The sequence below is a fragment of the Diceros bicornis genome, chromosome 2 (genome assembly GCF_020826845.1).
Source record: "Diceros bicornis minor isolate mBicDic1 chromosome 2, mDicBic1.mat.cur, whole genome shotgun sequence".
Classification (NCBI taxonomy): Eukaryota; Metazoa; Chordata; class Mammalia; order Perissodactyla; family Rhinocerotidae; genus Diceros; species Diceros bicornis.
Window position 1 is genome coordinate 10,742,401 of NC_080741.1, and position 10,426 is coordinate 10,752,826.

Consider the following 10,426-nt stretch of genomic DNA (forward strand, 5'->3'; position numbering starts at 1 on the left):
GAACCGTTTTAAAATGCAGGGTCAGGTTCCGAAGGTCTAGGGTGGCACCTGAGGTTCTGCATTTACAGCCAGCTCCCCGGTGCTGTTGATCTGCTGGTCCCTGGACCACACTTTGAGTAGCTGGGGGCAGAGCAGTGTTTCTCAGCCTTGGGACTTGGTTAACAGGTGGTCTTGAACGATCTGTCAAGGGGTCTGCAGGCAGTTCGGCAGTTTCAGAAATAAAGTGACAGAACCATTTGGTTCACAGCCAGGGCACTCATTTGAAACGTAATATTGACTGTGATTTTCACAAAAAATCTTTCTATTTTTAAAGTTAGTCTGTGTCTGATATGGTTGGGATTGGTCAGTTGCTCAGCTACTCTTCAGCTAGCTAATCTTTAGTTAACGTGACACAGCGCGCACTTGATTAATATAGTCTCTCCTTATTCGGGCATCAATATTTACATTTGTCAAATACGCATTTTGGTTGTTAGTATTGTGTCATCCCAACTCATGAAACAGGATCAATGACTAAAAGTCATTCATTGGAGCATAAAAGTAGAGATGGAAATAGTAATGTAAATACTATAATTCAAAATGGTAAACACATAGGGAGCAAACAAGCCTCGAGGGAGAACACGGGCCATGATTCCGGCAGCCAGGCAGCTGAATCCATGAGGATGAAAACTGCACAGAAGCAGCCACAAACGAAAAGTATCTGAAACTCAAAAGTTGTCAGTTACCCCTCCCTTGCGGGACATCCTCTGCTCTGAAACTTGTCAGAGGAGGGCATAAGCTTTACCTTCATCTTCAGAGCACAGAGAGAACCTTCTCTTACCTTCTGAATTAAGACCCTTGAATTTTTCTAGAACAGGTACAAAATAATACTTTCTAGTACAAAATTGACAAATTAGGCCCAAAGTTGAAGTGTCACAAGCCACAAAAACATCATTCAAAGTTGTATTCCTAACAGCAAAAATGGGGCAAGCTATACTTTTGCCAAAAAGTCTGTTAAACCAGTTTAATTATAAATATTATGCTTAGAGGAAAAACAAGAGTAAACTTAAGGGAGTGATTTTCAAGGAGAAAAGACTTTGTGGTCATGTGTTTTTGCTAGTCGGTATTTCTCTTTCCAGTTGGATGAAACCACCAGTGAAGAGAGTATAGGTCAGCTCTTGGCTTATGCGAGATAAATAAATGAAGTAAAAATGCCCTATACCTTTTTGTTATGTTTGTTACTGAAAGCCCTGGCTACAGACAAGACTTTCCATGTTAAAAATGATTGTTTTGTGCCTCGTGTGGTAGACCAGAAAAGATGTGACAGGGTCGTGCCAACAAAGTACGGTTAGGGTAGCCAGGGAAGGCTTTGCTGGACAAATAAAAACGTCCATCCACACACTGCGTCATTCAGTGTGTGGGCCTTGGTGGTCACCAACGTGCCTTTTGACCTTTATTTATTCAACAAATATTTAATGAGTCTCTACATTTTGTCAGGCACTCTTCCAGGTGCTTAGGATACAGGAGTGAACAAAAAAAAAAAAAGTCTTCTGCCCTCATAAAGCTTATTTTAGCAGAAGAAGACAGACTTTAACAATGAATGTATAGTATATATTACCAAGCGATAGCAATGTAGGAGAGGAAAACAGAGCAGCTTAAGGGAGGTTGAGAATATAGGTGAGTAGTAGTGTGGAGGCTGAGATTTTAAATAGGATGACCAGAGTAAGCCTCTATAAGAAGAGGGCATTTGAGCAAATAATTGACAAAGGTGAGGGAGAGAACTATGGTGACATCTGCAGGGAGAAAGTTCCAGTCTTGTCTGGAATGTTCAAGGAAAGCAAGGAAACAAGTGTGGCTAGAGCAGAGCGAACAAGGAGGAGAGTTATGGAGGATGAGGTCAGAGAGGAAATGAGTAGAGGGAGGAGGTGGTTCATGTAGGTTCTTATAAAGACTTTGGTTTTACTCTTAGTGAAATGAGACCCAATTGCAGGAGCAACAAATAACTGGCAAAATCTGACTTCTAAAAGGATCACTCCAGCTGCTGTGTTGCAAATAGACTCTAGAGAGGTAATGCTAGGAATAAGGTATTTTGGTCAGCTATTGCTGCAGAACAAACAACTACAAAATCTCAGCAACACACACAGGAAGCATTTATTTAGCTCATGTGTCTGTGAGTCGTGGGGGTCTGCTGATCCAGACGGGGTCCCATTGGGGAGGTGCCACTGGGGCTCACCCTGCTGCACCTCCCATCCTCCTCTGGCACCAGCAGACTAGATCTGGAACTTTCTTTACATGAGAATCATTGGCATATAGATGTCAATTTAAGCCATGGTCTTGATTTAGCATTAAAAAGTTGCATATCAAATCAAATTGTGGCCACCAAGTGTAGTTTTTCAGGGTGCCATGTAAAGAATGGACAGTGAGTCTTCTGTGCTTTGACTCATTGAAATGCTCTAAATGTCAAGGAGAAAGGGGCTCACGGAGTTTTTTAAGTGAGTGATAAGATGTAATTTTTTTTTTACTTCGTGACTCTGGAAGCCAGTAGAGACCATTTCTATAACTAATCATTTCAACTGTGTTGCTCAAGTTACATATCACAGTTGTCTGTTCAGTGTCTTGAACAGCCTGAACTTATCACTTCAGAGCTGAAATACCACATTTTTAACGTTGGAAATAAGACATTAGGATTTTTAAGAAACAAATTGTGGTGCAGACAACGCCTTCCCTAAAGGTAGCTATTTTCCAAAATGATTTTCGTCTCTCCTGAGAGTGAGAAATATATGGTTTATTAATGGGCATATTTAAAAGCCGTGTCCAAATGTTATGAAAGAATATGAAGAAAATTTACAAATACAACCAAAGAATAAATAAGAAATCCATTCACCATCATCTTCCTTGTTGAAACATCCATATTTCCACAGCAGGACACACTAACTGATATAGGGGCTGATGGGCACTAAGATGATAATGAGAAAGTGCTCTGGAATTTGGGGTTCATGTTCTATTCAGATATCCAGAACGAGCTGGCAGAGTCACCCTACATGTCCTTCCATTACCAAAAACAAAATTATAAATTAGGATTTTCAAATTTAGGAGAAATACAAACCAGTAATCAATAGACTGAATAGGGAAACTCCTCTGTGGCTCGAACTCTCCACCACTGAGCAGATACATCATACGGATTTGTATACAGACAGGGACAAGTTAGTGAAGGATGGCAAACTATAGGCTCTCTCTCATTTGGATAAAACCATTGCATTTCAGTTTGAATGCAGTTTCAATTTTACTTTTTAAAAAATTGTGTTGCATCTTTTTCCAATGAAGTGGTGGTCCATGGGTGTATCATATACCCGCTGGGTATTCTTATATGCTAACGTTTTGAGAAACACATGCCAAGAAGCTGCAAGCAAACCCAGTTCAGTCACTCATCTACCACAAGCCAGGTTATACTAAATGCTTTTGACAGACAACCTGGGAAGGAGGGGAGGCTTTCCATTTGAAGGAAAAAAACTTACTCCTAATAATTTTCAGTTCACAACAGCCAGCTGTGCCAATAAGCCCAGCCAGTTACAAGAAAGAAGAAACAAGTACAGCCATAAAAACAGCGACCCATCCACGTTAAAAAGAAAAAAATACACACGAGTCCATTTAGCAGCTCAATTACGCTGAGCTCTAGCCATCACACTTGTTACAATGACAGCTCCTCCCTCTAACACCCACTAGACTTGGCTTTCTCGCATGGCCTGGAAACGACAGGGGAATTATTAGCTCTTTCTCTCCAGGCATCAGCATTTCACAAGCACTTATGGTGGCTTCAACCTCTCTTTAACCTCAAGAAAGTTCCTGCTCTGAGGGGTAAACTTTCCTCCATCATATGTAATTAACCCATTGATGCATCTCCCTCACTGTGCTGATCTTCCGGAAGGCAGCATCAATGGGTCAAGTTCAAGTGGTGAAAGCAGGTAGCAGAGCTGCATAAGATGAGAGAGCCCTCTGTGGAGAGGGGGCTGGGCCTGAGGGTCTCTGGACAAACACTGATGCCCTGGGAGACAGGACAATAATTTGAACCATATGGTTCGTGACTAAAGTGTGCGGGGCGGGGGACAGGAAGCGCGTCATTGGTGTGTGCCAGTGTGGTTGTTCGTCCTCTTCCGTCTTTCACAGGAATTCTGAACCAGGTGAGGGCAGAGCTGGCAGTGGTGAGAGAGAAGAGGGAGCAGAGAGGGAGACCAGAAGCTATAATATATGCACAGCCCCAGAAGATGCCAGCGGGGGGGTGAGGGGGGAAGAAAAGTATTGTTTCAACATCATTGATAATTAAACGCAATTACAAGAAAGAAGTCACAACCAACCACAGCTGAAATAGCAATGATCAAAGGAGAGTACTTATGAGTACTAAGCCAAGCAAAGCTGAGTTAGCACAGTCACACTGAAGACAGAGATGCTGGGACTGAAGTGTCATTATCAAAATCATTTTTCTGTTCTAGATGGGGAAAAACATGGGGATCTTGCCCTGTGGCAGAACAAAGAGAACCACAGCTTGAGTTGTTCATATTTTGAAGATATTTATATGCTTTTGACAGTTCTGACCCAGTTTCAATGCTTACAATCCCCTCCAGGTTCAGGAATTTGGGGGGAAGGATGAAGACATGTTTTCTCTGTCCCCCTCACAGGCACCCTTGCTATGCTAATGGATGTTTCCCATGAGGAGACTAGGCAGCCCCACTCAAAGGCGAGACGGTCATCACACATGTGGATCAAACATGGCGTGACCACAGTGCCCAGTGATCATTCAGGAATAAATTTGCCCTCTGAGACACCCCTCATAAAACTATACATAATGCATAAGTTCAGCCATCTGTGGAAATAAACCAAAAGATTGTAAATGCGTGATTGAAGAGATCAGGAATATTCAAAACTCCAATCAAGAGGACCAGGGTGTAATTTCAAAGAAATAAAACTGAACTGTAATTGTAATTTAGGAAAATAAATCCTAATCAATTGTATTGTGCCCAGTTTAAGAACAGACTCTAGAACACAAGAGGGAGGGTTGGCGTGGAGTACACAGAGGGGGAAGCCCAGAGACCACCTCACTGATGGTGTGTGCAGCCCCATCAGTGTTGACGGGAGAGGTGACAAGGCTGGCATCAACAAGGAAGTGTGTTCTGCCACAGCACAGGGCTGACACACCAGCCTGTCCCTGATAGAAACGTGGTGGCTCTCTGAGGGCCTTCAGGGGCCACCACAAGTTAGGAGGAGGAAGCCCCACCCCTGATGCACCCAGAACAGCTCTCCCTATATAACTCCCACATACTAGACTTCACCAAACATTTCTTTTAAAAAGAGTGCCTTCTTTTGAAAAGAGCTGTCCTGAATTAAGTACCCCCAAAACTCTCTTATATATTAATACTTCCCTTTGCTCTGACTTCATGGCTACCAAGCAAGCTTCTGGTGATGATTTTTCCTCCTTAGTAAAGAGAAGAAGGTTCCCAAATGGCAAGTATAAACATCAGTCACCAGCATTAAATACACCCAATTATGGACGTAGAAAATCCAGTTTAATCATCGGTCTCTTCTGAGTTTAAGGGGCTCCAATAACACCCAAGTCATATTCCAAATCAAGTCACCCTCCTGTCCAGCTGAGGCTTAGTCCCGTAATGAATTCATCACCCTTGAGGCCCTCGGTAACCCAGTGGAAGCTGGCCTTCCACTGCTATCTTCAAATTACAACATATAAGTGTGAATGAAATGGTTGACTTTGTATTAGTCAACTGACAAGAACTCTTCTATCACAGTAAAACCCAGTGAAAGAGCAAGCAGACAGTTTTTACCAGCAAGTTGCTGTGGCAGGGGGAGTGATTGCTAGTGCGACACAGGGAGTAAGTAGAGAATAAAGGCCTTGTAAGGGGGAGCATTTTTGAGGATGCACACAAACCAAAAGTTATTTTTTCCCCTCTTAAAGCCAGAGGAACCCATGAAACCCACCTAGATGGATCAGGGGAAGTCTTCACAACTTCACAAATGTGTCACTGAAACGCCAAGGGGCAGGTGTCTGCAGAAGACACTTGCTGGAGGTAAAAAATCCCTCCAGCACCTAACCTTTGGTGTGGAGCATTGCTGTTGTAACAAATGACCCCAAATTTAGTTGCTTAAGACAACAAAATTTGTTATCTTAGAGTGCTAGAGGTCAGAAGTCCAAAATCAGTCTCATTGGCATAAAGTCAAGGTGTCAGCAGAATTGGTTCCTTCTGGAGGCTCAGGGTGAGAGTCTGTTTCTTTGCCTTTTTCTGCTTCTTGAGGCTGCTGCATTCCTTGGCTCATCACCCCTTCCTTGCATCACTCCAATCTTTTACTTCCATCCTCATATTTCCTTCGAGTGACTCTGAGCCTCCTTGGGAGTACATTGGGCACAACTGGACAATCCAGGATACTCGCCCCATCTTGAAATCCTTAACTTAATCATGTACCTTTCACCGTGTACAGTAATATATACACAGGTTTCAGGGATTAGGACATGGACATCTGCGGGAGCCATTTTTCAGCCTACCACAAACATCATAGCCATGAGTGGTGTTAAAAGATAAAGTGAGGCGTATTAAAAATTTTAAGAGTTTATTTGAGCAAAAAATCAATTCTAATCAGGCAGTGCCAAACCGGAAGTGATTAGGAACACTCTGCTGACAGGAGCGAAGGGAAAGACTTAACAGGTGCCGATGCAAAGGAAGAAAATTGTTTGATTGGCTGTAGCTTAAAGCCTTGTTGTCTGCTTGTGATTGGTTGTCCTTAGCGTTTTGATTTTGTAGCCTTGAGGCACGCACAGCCTTAGATTTGGGTTTGCTCGCGTAGGCACCACAGCATTAGAGACACCTCAGTCTAACGGCCTCCTTGTTTAATTAATTTCACAGTTGGAACAGGAGTAAATGGCATGACTGAAATGCAGTTGATAAATAAATCTTAAAGACTGAGCTCCAAGGAGTTGTACTCTAAAAGAAAAAAAGACAGAGATCTCTTTGTAGCTTGGATATCGACTCTGATTCAGAATGAAGATACACGTCTGAAGTGGGCTGGAATGGATCAACATGAGACAAAATCATCACAGGACATTAGCACAGATGAACAGAACTCCCAGGACTGGCGCAACATAAGGAGAGAATACTAATAGGGCCCAGCAAACACCCCCTAATCCCAGCCAGCTCCACATTTCACCAACTAGTAATTAACACCAGATGCTCAAATGTAAGGAGCATCCAGTATGTTTAGGATCTATGTGAGTTTATTTTATGATATATAAGCTGGATGAAAGCTGTGTTCTACATTGTGTTCCTATTTTTTCTTGTTGTCTTTTTATGGTCCTGGGTAGAGAACTCCTTTAGATCTTGTTAAGCAAGTAACCTGACCAGAGGTCCCCACTAAAGCTGGTGGTCCCTGTGCCAGGGCCTGAGGTGGGTAGCTCAGGGTCAACACCATACATGCTCTATTCCTGCTGACTGTGCCTCTCTTTTCAATGTCAGGCATGCTGAGAGCCCCTCCTTAGCCCAAAATATCTCCCCAGCCAGCCCCATCACAAGCCTATAAATGAAGATCTGTTTCATATCAAGCTTGGCTTCCAAACTGAGTCTGCCCAAGTACAGATTTATCCTCTTTTTAGCTGTGTGATGGTGAACTTAACCTTTCTGAAACTTGGTTGCATCGTTTATAAAATATAGATTATAATCTCTACCTTGCAGGTTATTATGATTATAATGGATAAAGTAGAATTATAGTTAACATTGGAACATAGCACTCAATAAATGGTAGCTATTATTGTTATTGATATTATTTTCTGATCTGTGAAACAGTGATAATAACATACACAAATTTGTGTAAGAATCAAGGTAACATATGTTAAGCACCTGACACAGTACCTGGCATATTGAAGATGCTCAGTAACCCTTCATTCCCAATCTCCCCCTTCCCTGCGTTCCTCGCAATCACTCTGTTGGGTTAACCAAAAGGAGAACTATTGGCTCCAGAAAACTGCTGTCAAAACGTAAACCTTTTACCTGAGACAACCCCTCTCCATCCCTCTCCCATTGGCTTATCAGCACAGACTCATTTCTTAGATGAGCTCGCCATGCACCACTGCACCAAAGAGCCTGTACCTAAGGAGACAGGACAGACTAGTTTCAATGGGATGAGACACTATGGTATGTTGAAAGGTGTTCACTAGAGACCTCTATGAAAGGGTCTTATGAGTGACAGAAACACAGTTTTAACAAGCTTAAGGAAAGACACGTGGGATGAGGGATTTGTTGACTAATATAACAGCAAAGTCCAGTGGGCATATCTGGTAAATATGACTGGCTCCAGATACACAAAAGATGTTATGAAGAAGTGCATCATGCTCCATCTCTTGGCTTTGCTTTCTTCTGTTTTGTTTCCCTTTCTCAAGAAGCTACTCTCCTCATGGGTCGCTAGTTACCAGCTTAGCAAATACAATGGGCAGAAGGATCCTCTTTCTCAATAGTTCCAACAAAATCCCTGGGCCAGAATTCACTGGACCAAGTTGGGCAAGGTGACCAGCCCTGTACCAGTTACTGAGGCCAAAGGGATGGAATATGCTAATTGGCCAGGTCAAGGAGACATGCTCACCCTTGGAGGTAAGATATATGGATGTTGGTGGGGGGTGGATTAGTAACAGCTCCCGCCTGAATGCCATGGATCGGGTGGATGACGCTGTGCCAAAGAAAAAACACTGTGCTAAGATTAAAAGAAGCAGGAGTAGATGCTGGAGAAACAAAATCTTCCAGAGGACGTAAGATATAGGGGGCCGGGGTTACCTGGGCAACATGAGGTCTCTGGGCCAATGTAGCAGGCCCCACAGATGGGAGGGGAAACATGTAGGTTCTAAGCAGCTCTTCTGCTTCTGCTTCTTGCCCTGTCTGCCTATGAGTAAGTGGATTATCACATCCATCAGCCTTTCAAAACAGTCTCTAGAATCCCCATAGTTCATTTTGTTTGTAACACGTTAGAAGATCTTACATTTTCAGAGTGTGAATCAAGGTCTGGGGTTAAAGCCAGACAAATAGCCCCTCAACCTTACTGCTCTGTCCTGGACAAGCTGTCACGGACAAGGAGCAGGGCAGAGAGCTGGTAATTGACCCCTTTGTTTGAGGAGCCTTGTTTCTCAAATGATGCTCTGAAATTGGGTAACAAAAACAAAACAGAATCTTAAAAATCACAAAGTTTTTTCATCAGATCATCACGCAGGCCCCCGTCGGCTGGCCCACACTGAAAAACAGCCAGTTGTTCCTGACTCAAGGCATTCCATCTCCTAATCAGCCCTTATCCCTGGTAGTTCTGAGGCTCCCCCCCAGCCCCGACACACACCCGCTGTTACCGAGTTCCCTTCTAAGAGGAACTTTATCAAAGGCTCCTGGAAAGACTAAATCAATTATAGCCACTAGTCCCTTTTATCCACTGCTTTATTTCAAGGACTTCTGACAGGTTCAAGAGGCATAATTTTACTCACTCCAAAGGTGTGCCAACTTGTTCCATTCAAATTCTACTCATCCAGGTGCTTTAGAAGACTCTTGAGTGATTCCGTTTGCTTCGTTTGTCTCAGTCTCCTTACAGAAAGGTTATGTCATCAGTCTATAACCCCCAAGGATAGGTCAGCCTTCTGTCTTCAGGCATCTTCAGAGCACAATAAAAGCGGCTTAGATTAAAAATAGAGCAAAGTTCTGACCTGTTTGGCCACGGCTCTACAAAGCCTGCTTTTCAGGATGAAGTGGTTCCACACCAAATCAGCAAGAGAGCCAAGAACAGTGCTGGTTCCTAACCCCTGTCCTACGTTAAAATCATTCAAGGAGATTTTTAAAAATAACCATGCCTGAGCCTCATCCCAAACCAATTAAACACAAATCTCTGAGGTCGGGGCCTAAGCTCCGAATTTTCTTTTAAACTGCAGCCAAGTTGAGAACTACTGCGTTGAAGATGCCCAGGTTCTCGGGGTGTCAGTCTAGGTCATCATTTCTGATTCATCCGCAGGTTGGTGTCACCTGGGAAAAGACATCTGCAAGTGTCCGAGGAACTGTGTGCCCCATTCGTTGTCTTGAGAACCTGAGGATGGCGAGCTTATGAATTAAAGGATCCTGAGGTCAGCTTTAAAGGAAGCCAAATGTCCTATGTTTACAAGGAAAAAACTCTGGTCACAAAGGATGACAGTGACTGATAGAGGAAGGTTGTCACTTAAACTATAAGAGATCAGACCGTCAGGGTAAGCTGGCAAAATCTTGCAGTGACGGCATGTCAGGGCCTGGGTGTTTGTTCTTCCCAGACTCACACTCATTTGCTCTATGACCTTGGATTAATCTATTAACCTTCCTAGTCAAGTGTACCCACTTGAGGAACGGGCATGGCCTTCTTGGCACTTTTAAGGTCCTTTAAAGAAACAAAAGGTATTAGCTCT